Genomic DNA, 17103 nt, shown 5'->3' with positions numbered 1-17103 from the left:
CCTGAGACAAGCCTGTGCTCTGGGCACTCAAATGGGTGGTGTGTGACTGAAGAGGTGACAAGATGGCCTTTCTACAGGGAGGTGGGCTGACTGGTGCCCAGATAGGGGAGGACCAGGTGTCTGCACCCCGACAGACTCACCCCAAGGGCCAGTGTCTGTGCCACAAACAGAAGGTCTCAGGGGCCAAAGCCGTGAAGCCACAGACCGCCCTGTGCTTCAGGGTCATCCGGGCACTGTGCCTCCTCTGTGCTTTGGCTCCATTTGGGGTCTTGGCGTGGGCAACAATCTGGCATTCCCCGCTGACTTCCCACTGGCTGGTGTCAGGGGTGGAGCAGAGGTGTTGACTGTCCCCGGGGAGGAGTCCCCCCCCCCCCCCCCCCTGCCCAGCTCAGCCCTGAAGCATTGCAGCTGGGTGCCAGGCTGTGATTACAGGCCCAGGCCAGGTCAGGCCAGCGTGCTCCCTACGACCAAGATTGTCCCAGCCCGTGCTCTTGAATCCTCTGGTGTGCTGACCTCTTCCCTACAGTTCCTGAGGTCATTTTGTGCACAGCAAGAATGACACCCCAATGAGCACTGAAGACTGTTCTGAAGGAGTGACTCCTTTTTGTGGGCCAGGTACAAGCGGAGGGAGATAGGAAAGCACAGACCCTAGTTTGGCCTCCCTGTTGTCTGGGTGTCCCAGGGGCTTCCCAGTACATGGCACTCCCTCTTCTCTACCCCGGGCTTTAGAAACACGGAAAAATAAAACAAGAGGAAGGACAAATATCTCCTTCCTTATAGGTGGGGACCAGCGCAGCGGACAGCACTTTGGGCCAGTGGCCCTGCTGACACGGAGCTGCAGGCAAAGGCAGACTTCGGAGGTGTGTCTGGACCCACCCTGTGGGGGATGATGGGGACCTCAAGTCTGAGGGCCAGGTGAGTACGGGAGAGAGAAAGGTCACGCCTTAGAAAGTCTTTCCTGTGGGCAGTGAAGAAGAATCCTTCCTCCTACAGGGTTGGTGGTGGGTTTGGGGGTGCTTGTGGGTTCCTCTGATGTTTTACGATCCAACCCTCCATTTTTTTTATATAAGTGTCAGGCAAAGCAAGCTCATTCTTTCCTTCTTTTTTTCTTGCAACGTTGCCTCCATGATATAGTGAAACCTTTCCCAAAGCCCAGCATAACAGACTCTGGGGGTTCCCACAATCCCTTGTGTCCAGCACTCACTGCATGCAGCTTCCCACCCTGTTCCAGCAGCAGGGAATCTGCTCCTTGCCAGAGGTCACCCCCGTCCGTACCCATGCCGCAGCCTGTAACGGGCTGGTGGTTGATGTATAAACACCCCAGCTCCCTATCCAGGATTAGGGGGGATTGTTGTGGAGCTCCCGGGGGATGTCCCATCAGGGTTCAGCTCCAGCCGCCCTTGGAGGTGACAACCTCTTTGGTGATGGTCCTTCCCATGTCATGGTCTCCCCACTTACCTTCTGCTCCACGAAGGACACTACTTGCCTCCTTTTGTCAGGTCTGCTTTCAAGGAATACAAGCTAAGGCACTCTGGACAGAGGGACTCCTGTCCTCCTCACTCTGTGAGAAGTGGAACAAGCATGGCAGGGTGTTGGGTTGTGTCCTTATCCTGTGTGTGGCTGTCACAGATGGTTCCAAAGAGCTGTCTCTTTGCAGGTGGGTTTGCCTGGACTGTCCAATTTACCTCATGCGATCCTGGTGCACCTGGCTTAGCATTTCCCTGGGAGGGAAGTGGCCTGACTTGGAGATCAGTTCTACAGTTGTGGTTGGACGGGAGAGTGGGGTTTAATAGAACCCCAGGAGGTTAGAGGCCACAGGCCTTTGGATTCTTCTCAGAAAAGCTGCTCCTTACAGATGAGACAGCTGAGGCCCGAACACTAGGTGACCTGCTCATGGCCAGGCAGCTGGCAGCAGACCTGGCCCTGGGAAGCCAAGCGATGCTCTACTAGGCACCACCCTAATCCTCCCTTCCCTTCCCCTAGTCCTCCAGAGGGGCAGCTGTTTCAAAGCACGCTATATGTCATCTGTGTGCCATTGACTTTACTGTGGGGGCAAGAGCATCCTTGCTTTTAAAATCTGTGTTCTAGAGGAAGCCTCACCAGAACTGGGGGTGTTCAGAGCCTGGAGACAAATTGCCTCACTGTGCACTAGATGGTGTCCAACACTCACACACGTCCCCGGCACACGCAAAGACAGCCCCGTGTCAACAAGGGAAGAACCTACAAGATCTAATCGTTCAGTGGTGTCTAGTCTTGTTTGCTCCAGAAGGGGTTTGGGAACTGGCAGGAGAGGCGGGAAATGTATCTGTGGATGATCACTCCGGTCGAGGGTTGAAAGACTGAAGGTGGAGACATTCCAGGGCTGTCCTGGTAGGAGGTGAGGTGGCCTGGACTGGGGCTGTGGGCCCTGGGGATAGAGGACAGTGGACAGATGGAGGAAAGACAGTCCCCCCGCCTCCCTGGGCAGAATGGGTGTGCCAGCGTCTGAGTTCACTAGTCTCCTTTATAAATTGTGAGCCCCAGGGGGCCAGAGGTGCTGGCTTCTCAGGGTTGCTATGTTTCATGCTACAGACTTCTTGGATAATGCTAAATAAAATAGCTAAGATTTATTGAGTGCTTATGTGAGGCTTCTAAGCACTTGACATGTATTAATTTCCTTTATTCCCCATCACACATCATGGGTGCCTGCCCAGATTAAAATCTCTGGGATAGATGGGCCTGAATCGTTGTATGCTGAAAACCTTATACAGCGCTCCCCCCCACCCCCTGCCCTCCCGGGAGAGGCTGGAGACACCGGGCAGGCTTGTCCTGGGGTGAGGACCATAGGCTTCCAGCTGGCAGAGCTGCTGTCCTGGGTCCTCCAGTGGCCGTGGACCATGTCTCTCTCTTCCTCTCAGACCTGCTCATCATTTTGTGCCATGTATCACTCATGCTTCCTTTCTTCCTTTTGGGACACCTCCAGCATACCCCCCCCCCCCATTTTCTCTCCCTGTCTCTTGTCCCTCCTGTGAATTATGCACAGCATGGGTCTCTCCCACCAGCATGTGGAGCACACACAAATCTGGACAGCAGATGGTGCAAAAGGCCTGGGTCAAAGGATGCCTAAGCACGTGGCTGTGGGAAATGTTCCAGCTTTCTACACCTTCCCCAGCAAAAGTGAGAACCCTGAGCCAACAACCATCCATCAGGTACCTGCTGTACACCAGGCACTGTGCTAGTATCATGTCCTCCCAGGAAAGCCTCCGTGGGTAGAACCTGGGTTGATTAAAGAGCTCTAATTCCTGGGGTCCCTCTGTTCCTCCAGGAACAGCTTCAGGCAGGAGCTGTGTCTCCACTTTTCCCTGCAGAAATCAGGGCCTAGCACACAGTGGGTGTTACATGTTTGCTTATTGAATGGATAGAAGTGTCTTTGTGAACAGGGAGGGTTTGGAGGGGATGGTGGGGTTCGAGGGGGGGGGTCTTTTTTTGGGGGGGTCTTATTAGGGAGAGAGGAAGCAAAGGCAAGAGGCTGAATTGCTTCTCTCCCCACTCCCATTACTCTGGTGGGGGCGGGGGGGGCACCTGAGCAACAGGAACTCCCTCTGTCTCCAGAAACACTGAGCTTTGCAGAGCCACCTCCTCCTTTAGAGCTGGGTGCACTTGCCCAGGCTCTACACCTCACTCCCTCACTCCCTGGTTCTCTGGACATTTGCACAGCCTTACAGGGGAGGCGTGTGGTAGGCTTGACTCCATTTGCTCAGGGGTGCCCCCCTCCTCAAGCAGTTATAGCTGAGCCTGTTGCTCTTCTCTGGGTGAACTTCAGAATCACCGGGGAAGCTTCTCAAAAATGTTGATGCTTTATTTAATTGGCCGTGGTGGGGCTGCCGTGAGAAGTCCTGAGCTGGCCCCACAGGGGAGGAGGCCCTCCTTCCCTCAGGGCCTCTCCCCAGTCCATTCTGGTCTGTGCCCCCCTTCCCTGCAGCACATCCCAGAGCCTGGGCGCTGAGTTACACCTCCCAGCAGACTGCTGCGCTGCTGTCTCCTGCCAAAAAAATGAAAGTGTTCAATCATTCAGCCAAGAGCCACACAGGCAGACTCTCAGCTCCTGGAAAGGAAGACTGCGGGGGTGGGGGTGGTGAGTGAGCACATGGGGTGGGGTGGCAGGGGGGCTGAGAGAGAGGGAGAGCAAGCTTGCTGGGGCCTCTGAGGCAGAGGGTGAGAGCAAGAGTGTAGTGCTCATACCACAAGGACTGAAGCAGACCCCGCCCTCCCTAGAGTCCCCTCTTGGGAAGGCTGGGACTGCAGACCCGCCTGAGCTGTGGAGGCCATGGCAGGCAGCCCCAGGGGTGGAAGGCCTTTCAGTGTGGGACATATACTCTCAGCCCCCCTAAAAGTGGGGTGTTTGAATGCCGCTTCCCATAGTGGCCCTTCTGGGCCGGGGCCAGAACTTTCCTTCCTGAGGACCAAGGATATGGCCTCCCTGTCCTGAAGACACTGACTATCGGGACTTCCATAGGCAGAGGCTCCTGGGGGGCTCTCAACACTCTTATTCATGCGCTGCTAAGTGATAGCCCCAACAGTGGCCCTGGCTGTGGACGAGGATGGGGACGTGATGGGGAGGGCTTGGCTCCTCAGCTGGGGGCCCTCCCACCCTGGCCCCGGTTGGGGTTCAATGCTGCTGTGTGGCTTGTGGCACAGGTGTGGGGTGTGGGGGTCCATGGGGGGCAAAGGGACAGCAGGAGGGTGGCAGTGCACGTGTACTCTTACCCGGACAGCAAGTGAATATCAGGGCCTTTGTGCAGGAACGGCCAGTGGGCTATAGATGCTACCCTTGTGGTTGCTCCCTGTCTGGGCTCCTGGGGTTGGTGCTGTGTCCGTGGGATGGGCTGGCACTGCTGGAAGGACAAACGGCAGTGTCTGCCACAGAGGGAGCAGGGCTGCGGGACACAGCTTGGGGTGAGGCCCCGCCACCGGCCCTGGGGCTGTGGCCAGCTGAGCCCATCCCTCACCCAGAGGCTGTCAGCAATTTTCAATTAGCCGGAGGCTGGGCAGGCAGCTGGGGCTCCAGGCTCCAGACTCCAGCATGCTAATGAAGGCGCTGTCCCTGCTGGAGACAGCGCTGGACCAGGATGGGAGGCAAATTAGGTTATCCCTGTAGAGGGACAGCCAGGCTTTGGTTTGGGGCTGTTGGCTTACCTCTGGCAGGGCTGGACATTTCTCTGGGCTTGGAAGGTGAACTCTGCCCAATGTCTTCCTCTGGGCTGGAGAGTGGGGGAGGGGGGTTGCAGAGAGGAGCCTCAGGGCCCTGGGTCTTCCTTCTTAGAGGGGCCAGCACGAGCTGCAGACAGAGCTGTGGGGTTTTCTGTCATCTTGGGCTTGCAGCAGAGGGATCACTAGGAGCTCAGAACTTGGGGGAGGGGTGTCCCAGTGGGTGGCTGTGCCCACCGTCCCTGTGGATGGGAATGGTCCGCCCTCCCCAGTGATGGAGATGGCTCAGGCCCCATGGTCGGTAGCCTGTCGGAAGGCAGAACCCAGCAGGGACCGGGAAAGTGCCATCTCTCCTGTCAGAACAGCGGCAACGCGATCCAGGGCAGTTGCTAGGGAGTCAGTGTGGGAGCCCACACTTTCTTTTCTTCCCAGGCAAAGCCCCCAGGGAGTATCAGCTTTCCTGACTGAGTTGCCCTAGTCCATCAGATGCAAATCGGTTTTCATAAAACCCAAGGAGACATCTGCTGAGAAAAATTAAGTTAATGACCACTACAATGTTTCTCTGGAGAACTCCATGCACATTCTGGCCTCCTCTCTCCCCTCTGGCTGCACAGAGGGCTTGGGATGTCCGAGGATACCATCTTGAGGCGCTCCAGGTGAGCCACAAGGCCAGGGCACAGAGCCAGCCCTTTGCCTTTTGCCTGGATCCTCAGGAAGCTGGAAACAACCAGGGGTGATGATATGCTGGGGACCTGGCAGAGGGGATGGGCAGGGGCCCGTCGTGACCTTTGGCACCCAGCTCACTCCTATGATTTCTCTGCTGTGAGCGGGCGGAGGCTCGACTCTCCCAGGCCTGGCTTCCCGACACCCAGAAAGTGATAGCTCCCTGACAGAAAAAGAAGGAGGCCAACCTATGGAACACACCTTTTCCCTCAAGTGTCATTGGCTCTTTACGATGGGTCCTGGTGCCTTTCACACGGGCATGCGGGTGGCACTCAGAAAGCATGTGGGGAGTCGATGCACGAATGGGTAACTCTTTGGGGCCATACTGCATTCTCTGCAGTTTTACAGGTAAGACCTCGGGGTTTAGGGAGGCCAAACAACGTGCTGGAGGTCCAACAGCAATAATGAGATTTGAGTGCCCTTCAGAACTCCATCTTGCCCTACACCCACAAGTCTGAAATCACAGTCCACGCCACCTGCCAGGGCCACTTGCCCGGGGAACCAGAGTTGCTGCTGGGATGGTCTTCTGGTGGTCCAAGGGGAAGGGGTTTGGGAGCCCCGTGTGAGATTTACCATGTGGATTTTCAATAGTTTTGCTCTCCATGGACCAGGGAGGGAGAGAGAGCGAAAAAGCTGTATTCACTAAATTCTCTAATTCAGAATCCATTAGGATACTTCCAATGGCTCGAAACAAAAACTTCAACTCAAAATGATCTAAACAATATGATTATTTCATGTAAAAGGAAAATCCACAGCTAACCAGGCTCTAGGGCCAGTTGATCCCAGGGCTGTTTGTGTGACGTGTGGATGGGGCCACTGGGCCTGCATTAGATCCTCCTCTGGAGTGGAATGGGTGTTGAGGAGTCAGCGATGATGTACCCAGTCCTTCGTGCACACAGGCAGCCCTGCTTCAGGACCTCTCTGGAAACATTCTGGAAGACCCTGTCCTTCCTGCACTGCCACAGACCACTGCTTAGAATGGGCAGCTTGATGGGTCCAGCATATCCGCCAGGTGAGCCAGGTGGCAGCCCGGGCAGTAGTCTCAGGGTTCGTGGGGCCGACAGTGGGTGCATTGCTGCAGCACCTCCACAATGCTGGGTAGTCGGCAGAGGTGCCAGCAGGAGGTGGCCTGGAGAGGCCTGCCCCCAGAAAGCAGGAGAGGGAGGAAGAGAGTTAGCAGGCACAGGGCAGCCAGGGCTTGTTCCCTAGTACATCTGACATGTCCCCAGGGAACTGAACGGGTTTCTGCAGGCGGCTGGTATCTGAGCATAACAGATGGGACAGGAGGAGCTAGCAGAGCTGGGCTTTTCTTGGCAAAGTGATCCACTGGCCCCTGACGTTGGGTACGTGTGTGATGCTGGGGCTGGGTGGGAGAGCACAGCATGCAGCTCTCTCTTCAGCTCCCACTCCTCCCCCAGGGAGGACTTATCACAGCCTGGACACACAGCAGGAGAGGGCTTGGCCAAATCCTTCCCTTTGTGCAGGGCTGGTGGGGGTGGTCATGTAAGGTCCTAGGTGGTACCTTGAGACTGGGAGAATTTTCTCCCCTCTCCATATGCTTTCATTTCATTTAAGCAGTTTCTCAGAAGTAGAATTTCTGAGTAATACAAAACATGTATGTTTAACTTGATAAGAAACTAGCCAACTGCTTTCCAGAGTAGTTGTACTGTTTCACACTCCCAAGGAGGAGAATTCAAATAGCTTCCCATACTCATGGACACTTTGTACGGTCTTCAAAATTATAGCCATTCTAGTGCATAGAGTGGTAACATCATAGATTCAGTCTGTATTTCCCTGGTGATTAGTACTTCAAGCATCCTTTTGAGTGCACATGGGCCGTTTGTAACCTTTTGTGAACTGTCTTTTCAAAGCCCTGTCCCATTTTTTTTCCTGTCCCATATTGTTATTTAGTTCTTTGTCCTAAGACTGAATTATGAGGGATATCCCTGGGTGGCTCAGCAGTTTAGCCCCTGCCTTCGGCCCAGGGTGTGATCCTGGAGTCCATCGGGCTCCTTGCATGGAGCCTGCTTCTCTCTCTGCCTCTCTCTGTGTGTCTCTCATGAATAAATAAATTAAATCTCAAAAAAAAAAAAAAAGGCTGAATTATGAGAGTTCTTGATATATTTCTCAGGGAGGATATATTTTACATTTTTGGTTATAAATGAAGTGGAGTGGCTCTTTGCCTGTGTAAGCACCAATAGTACTTCCTTTTCTGCAAACATCGCAATCCTTTGCTCACTTTTCCACTGAGTTATGAGTCTTCATTCTATTGATTTCCAAGAAGTCGTTATACGTTAGGCGGATTAACCCCTTGTCTGAGATAAGAATTGTAATTACTTCCCCTCATTTGTGGTTTGCCTTTGCCTAGCCTACGGTGTTCTTATTTTTATTTGAATTAGCTGGTCTTTTCTTCTATGGCTCTAGGATTTTGACTCCTAGTGAGAAGGGTCTTTCTCACCCCAAGTTTGCAAAGGAAGTTCACCATGTTTTCTTCTCCCATGTCTTAGCCAGGTTACCCAGAGAATAGCAGAGGGCAAAGCTGGACGTTGCTTTATTAGGTGATGTAGCTCCCCTGCAACAGGAGAGGGTGTGAGAGGAAACAAGGCAGGAAGGCACAGGAGAGATAGCTCATTATTGAGGGGTGCTGGGTGGGGGGAACTCAGTCCATTGAGCATCTGACTTGATTTCGGCTCAGGTCATTATCTCGGGGTCATGAGATCGAGCCCCAAGTTGGGCTCTGTGCTTGGCAGGGAGTCACCCTCCCTCTAAAATTAATAAAAATAAATCTTAAAAAGAAAAGATAGCCTGTTATCCAGCCAACCATAGACCCACAAGAGATAGAGCAGATTACTTCCCAGTGGGGGCTTCCACCATCAGGCTGCAGAGAAGCCCCTTAGGGGAGGAGCGAGAGGCCTCATCCACTGGCTCCTTCTTGTCTGTTGTGTTTCATTGGTCTGGGGGCCCAGGGCCCATTACTGCCCTGGACTTCTGTTCTGGGGGCCAGACCTCTCACCGGCCCAGCCCCAGCTGGAGTTTCATCACAATTTGGAAGTGGTGGGGGGTCAGGCTTGCCTGGGTCTGATCTTGTCCCCATGGAGGCCATGCCAGAGCCTGGCCCCTACCTGGGAGTCTGGGACTGGCGCATTCACAGCAGCAGCCGGTGTTCTGTAGGAACATATAACGCAGGCCCGGGGAGATGCCTGAACCTTCTGGTTCCTTCTGTGCTCGTCCACCTCCTTTTTTTTTTTTTTTTAAAGATTTTATATATATATTTTTTCATGAGACAGAGAGAGAGAGAAGCAGAGACAGAGGCAACGGGAGAAGCAGGCTCCCCTACAAGGAGCCCGATTCAGAACTTGATCCCAGAATCTAGGGATCATAACCTGAGCTGAAGGCAGACACTTGACAACTGAGCCACCTCCTTGTATTTAAACACTTACATATTTAGCCTATTTGGATTTTCTCCTGGCCTATGCTGTTGGGTGGTGCGAGGCCTGACTTAGACTTAATATTTTTTCCAGACAACCACTGAGTGTTCCCAACTCCCTTCACTGCATGGTTCATCTTCTTTCCTGTCCATTGGAGAGTCTCTTGTGTCATATACAAAATCTCTGTATCTGACAGCCCAGTGCAAAATTTCTTTTCCATCCCTCAGTCTGTTCAAGTTGTTTTAAATACTGAAGTTCTAGGGCAGTCCGGATGGCTCAGTGGTTTAGTGCCACCTTCAGCCCAGGGCGTGATCCTGGGGTCCTGGGATTGAGTCCCACATCGGGCTCCCTGCATGGTTCAGAGTCTAATTATTTATAAATAAATAAAATCTTTAATAAATAAATAAATGAATACTGAAGTTCTACTATATGTATTAATATCTAGTATGTTTCCTGTTTAACATCTTCCTAGTCAACCTTTGTTAATATGTTCTCTTTCCTTTATTTAAGCAGGCTCCACACCCAGAGTGGAGCCCAACGCTGGGCCTGAACTCATGACCCTGGGATGGAAACCTGAGCTAAGATCAAGTGTGTGACACTCATTCGACTGAGCCATCCAGGCGCCCCTCGTTTAATGTTTTTTTTTTTTTTAATTTTTATTTATTTATGATAGTCACAGAGAGAGAAAGAGAGAGAGGCAGAGACACAGGCAGAGGGAGAAGCAGGCTCCATGCACTGGGAGCCCGATGTGGGATTCGATCCCGGGTCTCCAGGATCGCGCCCTGGGCCAAAGACAGGCGCCAAACCACTGTGCCACCCAGGGATCCCCACGTTTAATGTTTTTAATAAATGGTGCTTTCCATAATTGGCTTACGTGCACTGTTGAGCCAATTTTGTTTTATCCTGTCTGTTCTCCAGTTTTATTCTTCATCATACTGTTTTAAAGGTATTTTGGCAAATAGTCACATGTTATGATTTTGTACTTGAAAGAAACTTTGAAACAGTCTTATCTGGGAAGGGTGAGGCAGGCATCCAGGAGACAGATGAGGCTCTGGGTGCCTTGGGGCTGGCTTTGGACAACATTTTAGTTTTCGTTGTTTTTTTTTTTTTTAAGACTTGTTTATTTATTTTTTAGTGAGAGAAAGCACGTGTGCATACACATATGAGTGGGGTAGGAGGGGCAGAGGGAGAGAGAACCTCATGCAGACTCCCTGCTAAGCATGGAGCAGGATGCCTGGCAGGCTCAATTTCACGACCCTGAGATCAGGATGCAAGCTGAAACCAAGAGTTGGGTGCCTAATCGACTAAGCCACCCATCCTCTGGATGGCTTTTTAGAATAATGTAATTCTTTTCTTTTTAATTTAAATATTTTATTTATTTATTCATGAAAGACACAGAGAAAGAGAGAGGCAGAGACACAGGCAGAGGGAGAAGCAGGCTCCATGCAGGGAGCCTGATGTGGGACTCGATCCCAGGACTCCAGGATCATTCCCTGGGCCGAAGGCAGGCACTAAACTGCTGAGCCACCCAGGCGTCCCATAGAATAATGTAACTCTTGCTTTCCCCTTCCCCTCCCTCCTACTACCCCAGACAGAGCAGCAGACCCCCAGCTCAGGTCTGGAAAGGTCCCCTCACCCTGCAAGCTTTCTGAATCTGTCATCTGCTGAGCTTCTTGTTGACTAGAGGGACAGTCTGACCCTGAAGGCCACGCTGTCCTGTGGAAAACTCTCACACTCTCCCTAGCATGACTCATTCATTAACTCACCTTTCCTCCTGTTCTTTTCCTCTTGGGTTTGTGTAGCTGGGAGTAGGAGAGAGCACCAGGGTCCGGTGGTCTCAGGCAGACCGGTTCGGCCACCACTCCCTGACAAAATCAAAGGTCAAGAGTTGAGTGATGGTGACACAGGAGAGGAATTCATTTCAGTGAGGCCCACACCATGTGGACAGCAGCCTAGTGTCTCAAAGACAGTCTCCAAAGTTCTGGAAATACTTCTAGGTTTAAATACAGAAAATGTGGGACAAAGGTCGGTGGGTCCATGCAGGTGGGCGGTGGAAGTCGGTCAATCACTGTCTTGGGATCAGTCAGGAGGCTCAGGGCAGTTCCTATTGTTGGAGGGGGCAGTTTCAGTTCCCATCAGGGGATGCTTTGCCTGCCGGGTGTTTGCCTGAGTTAAGAGATAAGCTGCAGAGAAGAACATAATAAGTTATAAAGTACAGACCAAGGTCAAAATGGAGGTGGTTGGCGTCCTCTTTTGTTTAGAGAGGCTTTGTGAATGAGAGGAAATGAAGGTTATGAGCTAATTAGGGATTTGGTCTCGAAGGTCCTTGTTCTATACACATTGGTTCAGAGTCTAATGAAAGCTCTGAGAAAGGAGAGGAGCTTATTATGCTCTGCCTTAGGGTACCAAGCAAATACACCTGTCTCCCCAAATATTCCTCAAATGAGGGAATGTTTCACCTCGGTTGCCTCTAAAGGCAAGTAATGAAAAACACAACTCCACTCACTGAACAATGAAGACAGCTATCATCCTGCATGCTCACATCCCAGGGTGGGGTAGACATCAGGACAGACAGCATCCAACGCCTCTGGTTCTGTTCTCTGGGCTGGCTTCATCTTCAGCCTGGTGGGAGATGGGAGCCCCAATTCAGCCTCATGGTCAAACAGAACATTCCACAGGAAGAATGAGAGGCTAATGTCCAGAAGCTGTCTACCTACCTCATTGGCTTAAATTAGGTCACTGTCCCTTTCTGGAACCAACCACTTTGAGGGGGAGACCCTCAGGATGCCCTGAGATTGATCAGACCTACTCTTAATGCTGGTGATAGTTGGATTTCCCATGAAGCACGTGGGTTGTGTGGGGTCAGCATGATGCCTGAACTGCACTGGAGTTCTGTTGGGAGGGTGGGGAATGCGTGTTGGGTCAGCAATCAGCAATGCCCATCGGAGAGGGGTGCAGGTCCTTCTTATTGTGGTTATTCTCTTCTATTTATTTATTTAAGAGAGACAGAGATAATGACAGAGGTAGTGAGAGAGTACACAAGCGAGGAGGACAGGGAGAAGCAGACTCCCCGATAAGCAGGGAGCCCGATAAGGGGCTCAATCCCGGCACCCTAGGATGATGACCCAAGCTGAAGACAGAGACTCAATTGACTGAGCTCCCAGGTGCCCCTCCATGGTTACCCTCTTCTGAGTCTTGTTGAAACTGGCCTTGGACGATGAGAACAGGCAAATGAACGGGGGGGGGGGTGGGGGGGAGAGATGGAGAAGGGAACCGTGGGGGCTCTGTGTGTCCATGGTGCTCTGGCCTGAAGAAATGACCGAATGACCACTGCACAAGCACAATCATCTGGTTATTCCAGCTTGGAGAAAATAAGCCACGTGACCACCCAACACCATTCATCTTGCTTCATATTTACCTGATGGCTTTCTTAATTCAATTCCTCAAGTAGATTTTCTTACCAAGAAGAGTGATCAGAGTGGACAATGTAAGTTTCTGACCTTCTTGTCAATTGAATCTTAAATGTCATATTTCTCCTTCTAAATTAATAAATAGTCCTTCTGGTTCCTCAAATAATTCCTTTGAAATTTTGGTTAAATCAGTTGGCCAAGGCCTCATGACCCCTAGAGAACTGGGGACATCTGGATCTCCTGAACTGAATAACTAAACTGTACCTACATTAAAATACCTAGGTAAATGTCAGGGCATCTGGGTGGCTCAGTCGGTTGAGCGGCCGACTCTTGGTTTCGGCTCAGGTCATGATCTCGGGGTCGTGGAATCGAGCCACGCATCGGGTTCTGTGTTCACCATGGAGTCTGCCTATCCCTCTCCCTCTGCCCACTCTCCTCCTCTATCTCTAAAATAAATAAAATCTTAAAAATAAAAATAAAATACTTAGGTAAGTGTAAATGTGGAATATTATCCTGATTGTGGTTGTGAACTATTGGCGGGCTCTGGGCGATCGTAACAGAGTGACCACAAGCTGAGTGGACCCTTCCTAACAAGGATTTCCTGCTCTCAACCTGACTACACAGACCTGGGTGGCCAAGGTGGCAGTTGATGAGTTAACAGGTAGTAATACTGTCCAGGAAACATTTGGACATTTTCTATGTACAAGGTGTTTCAAGGAGTGGGGCAGGAGCTGCAGTGACGTAAGTCAGGAACTGTGTCCTATGGCCTGGCCTGCAAGGGATTAATTTAGCTGCCTAATGAGGGCCACTGAAGGTGCAGAAAAGGTTTTGTTGCTGTGTATCACTTTAATTAGTAAGTCAATGAACACTTATTAATCACTGCCTATGTGAACACCATGAGGAGACCAGAAAAAAACATAGCGTGGATACACAATTATCAGAGCCAGGCTGTCTTGTTTTTTTGCTTGTTTGTTTCAAAGATTTTATATATTTGTTCATGAGAGACACAGAGAAAGAGGCAGAGACACAGGCAGAGGGAGAGGCAGGCTCCCTGTGGGGAGCCTGATGTGGGACTTGATCCTGGAACCCTAGGATCACAACCTGAGCCAAAGGCAGATGCTCAACCACTGAGCCACCCACGTGTCCTACCAAGCTGCCCTGTAAAAAAAATTCTGTTTGCATATAGAACAGGGTTGCTGTCCCTTTAGGCTCAGATTACTTTCTAGGATCTTCGTTTCCATTGACCTAGCTCACCCTTCTTGTGTCATTTGCACGCAGGCGCTGTGGCTGCTGGCTGCCCTCCCCTTGCATACTCCTAGCTTGGCAACTCCAGACAGAGAAGGATTGTACCCCATGTTTATAAATTAATCTCAGGGAAGCCTACTTTTGGCCCTAATTAGGTTCTGTGTACCTTTCCAAACAAATTGCTGTGGCCAGAGGATGAGGTACACCAACTGGTCCATTCCAGACCCTCAGCACCCAGAGACACCAGGTTCTGGTAGAGGATGTGCTTTGCCAATATCACCCAAAGCCATTTGGTGTCCCTGTGCCGCTGTTTACAGGGGATGCCAGGCTGGGAGGTGGGAAGCCAGACAGATATGATCACTGCACTCTAGATGTTTACAAGCTCTGTCTTGGGATGGGAGGAAGCCTGATTAGGGTCAGCTTTCATTCCCAGCTCACTAAGGGGCTTGTTGGGATGGGTGGCTGAAGAGAAACAAAGTGGGTGCTTGGGTGGCTCATTTGGGTAAGCGCCTGTCTTCCACTCGGGTCATGATCTCAGGGTCCTGTGATCGAGCCCCTCGCTGGGTTTCCTGCTCAGCAGGGAGCCTGCTTCTCTCTGTCCTTCTGCCCCAACCCTCCCCACCACCATGCTCATACTCTCTATCTCTCTCTCAAATAAATAAAATTTTAAACAAACAGACAAAGAGAACTAAGAGAGACAAGACTTCCCTTAGAATTCTTGTTCTGTTCTAAGGGAGACTGAAGCACATTTGCATAGAGTGCCTGAGTCAGTACCAGCCCATGAGGGCTTTTCTGATGAAAGCCACCTCATGCTGACTGCATTAATATATTTGGGTGCCTAATTTGCATGCCCAGAAGACCCACAACCAGAAGGCAGGGTGACAGAGCCAGCAGATACAGCTGTGGAACCTAGGATCTGTGTAACTGTGTTTACTGTTTTGCATGTAATCCACCGTGTCTGATGTGTATCTTCATACAGAACCTAGTCCCTAGTCTCCCTCCACACCTGCTGGGGGATGGGCGGAGGGGAGGGCATTGATTTTACAAGGTGACTAAGGAACCATCGCAGATACCACCTAGAAGTTAATGTATGTGTGGCCTGTAATTCTGACTTCAGAGAAGTGTGTTTTATTTTTTTATTTTTTTAACTTTTTATTTATTTATGATAGTCATACAGAGAGAGAGAGAGAGAGAGGCAGAGACACAGGCAGAGGGAGAAGCAGGCTCCATGCACCGGGAGCCTGACATGGGATTCGATCCTGGGTCCCCAGGATAGCGCCCCGGGCCAAAGGCAGGCACCAAACCGCTGCGCCACCCAGAGATCCCAGAGAAGTGTGTTTTAAATAAAAAGAATTCGTTTAGGCGATTTTATACTGGATCCTTTTTGTCATGTTGAACCAATCCTGTGACAAATGTAAGTCATTGGAAAAGGCTGCCTCCGGTTGGTTTCCACTAGTGACATCAAAGCTGGTGACTAAGGAGGCTTCCTGTAGGTTGACCTATACCTGCCCCCAGCCCCTCAACTTAGCTGGGCTCCACTCGACATCTGACACACACGTGGGAGCACAGAGGGCAATGTGATCAGCACTCCCAGGAGACAACAAAGGCCCACTCAGGGGGGTCTGGGAGTTCATCCCAGCATTGTGGGTGCCCACGCCCCCTCTCAGGAGGCACAAAAACCAGGGTCTCCCCCAGGTTCTCCTGGGGGCTGAGGACAAAGCGCCAGCACAACCGCTAACTCTGTTTCTATTTCTTTTTTATTTTTTTTAAAAATATTTTATTTATTTATTCATGAGAGACACAGAGAGAGGCAGAGATATAAGCAGGCTCCGGGATCCCTGGGTGGCGCAGCGGTTTGGCGCCTGCCTTTGGCCCAGGGCGCGATCCTGGAGACCCAGGATCGAATCCCACGTCAGGCTCCCGGTGCATGGAGCCTGCTTCTCCCTCTGCCTGTGTCTCTGCCTCTCTCTCTCTGTGTGTGTGACTATCATAAATAAATAAAAATTAAAAAAAAAAAAAAAGCAGGCTCCATGCAGGGAGGCCGATGTGGGACTGGATCCCGGGACTCCAGGATCACACCCTGAACTGAAGGCAGAGGCTCAGCTGAGCCACCCAGGTGTCCCTCTATTTCCCTTTGAAGATGTTCAGCCAGGCTGCTGGCACTTAGACCTGTTCTGTTTGTCCTCCAGACAGCCTTAAAGGAGGGTGGAGGGGCTGTCATTGCAGATCCGAGGCATCCAGGGTGGACCAGGCCCTGCCACCTAATTAGCATGCCTTCCCACCCAACCCTGAGGGAGGGAGAAATCCCATCTGCAGCAGGATCTTGGCTTCTGAGGGCAGTTTTGGAAAAGCAGAAAGCAGCCTCCCAGCCTCTGCCCTGCCCTACTCTGGGCCCCAGGCCCAGCTGATATCTCCCGAGCCCATCAGCAGCACTTCCTGTGCTGGACCCCGTGAGCTGGCACCTGCTTATAGGGGGCGGGGACAGAATGGGGCAGAGGGTGGGTGAACCACACAGGGAAAGCTGAGTTTGCCTGTTGGCTTTGCAGACCTCTTCTGTTTCCAGCACTATCGGACTTCAAGAAGAGGATGACACACTTCAGGATTTGTGGGATTGTCTATTTTTACTTCTTCATCAGCTTTCAGGCCTGTAGAGCATTTCACCTGAATGATAGCAATAGTAATTGTGATGCCTGTGGCTTGCCTGCATGAGGTGGCTTTTCCTTCAAGCAGCCTCACATCTATCACATCATTTGAACAATCCTGCTTATCCTCTCTGAAGCCTGTCCAGGGCATCCCGAGCTAGGACCCCTGCAGCCTGTGGGTAGGGGATGCGGGTGCAGGGGGTGCAGGTGGGGGTGCATGCTTCCTGTGACCAGGGTGGGCTCTTCCCTGGAACTCTCTTGACTCCAGCCCGGTGGCAGCTCAACGAATCAAGATGCATCTTTCATCTCATGCCCTGAAACCCTTCAGCCTAAGGTTTGTGCGATCTCTCCTTCACATTCTATAAGATGATGGACCTATTCTGGGGCTGGGAGTCTACTCGCAGGCAAGGCCGGTGTGTGGTGGCCACTGAGACCATGTCAGTGAGGACCTCGAGCTGGTGGGGAGAG

At 51.6% G+C, this 17103-nt stretch overlaps 1 long non-coding RNA gene across 1 annotated transcript; it reads left to right on the top strand.

Moving 5' to 3' along the window:
• The first annotated feature begins 443 nt into the window (after positions 1-443).
• Positions 444-7037, top strand: LOC102154630. The gene is made up of 3 exons (XR_005361672.1): positions 444-615; positions 781-915; positions 6810-7037. It is a non-coding gene; the product is annotated as an uncharacterized LOC102154630 (long non-coding RNA).
• Positions 7038-17103: the final 10066 nt, after the last annotated feature.

This window comes from Canis lupus, chromosome 7, assembly GCF_011100685.1.
Source record: "Canis lupus familiaris isolate Mischka breed German Shepherd chromosome 7, alternate assembly UU_Cfam_GSD_1.0, whole genome shotgun sequence".
Lineage (NCBI taxonomy): Eukaryota > Metazoa > Chordata > Mammalia > Carnivora > Canidae > Canis > Canis lupus.
This window is presented reverse-complemented; position numbering and strand designations above follow the sequence as displayed.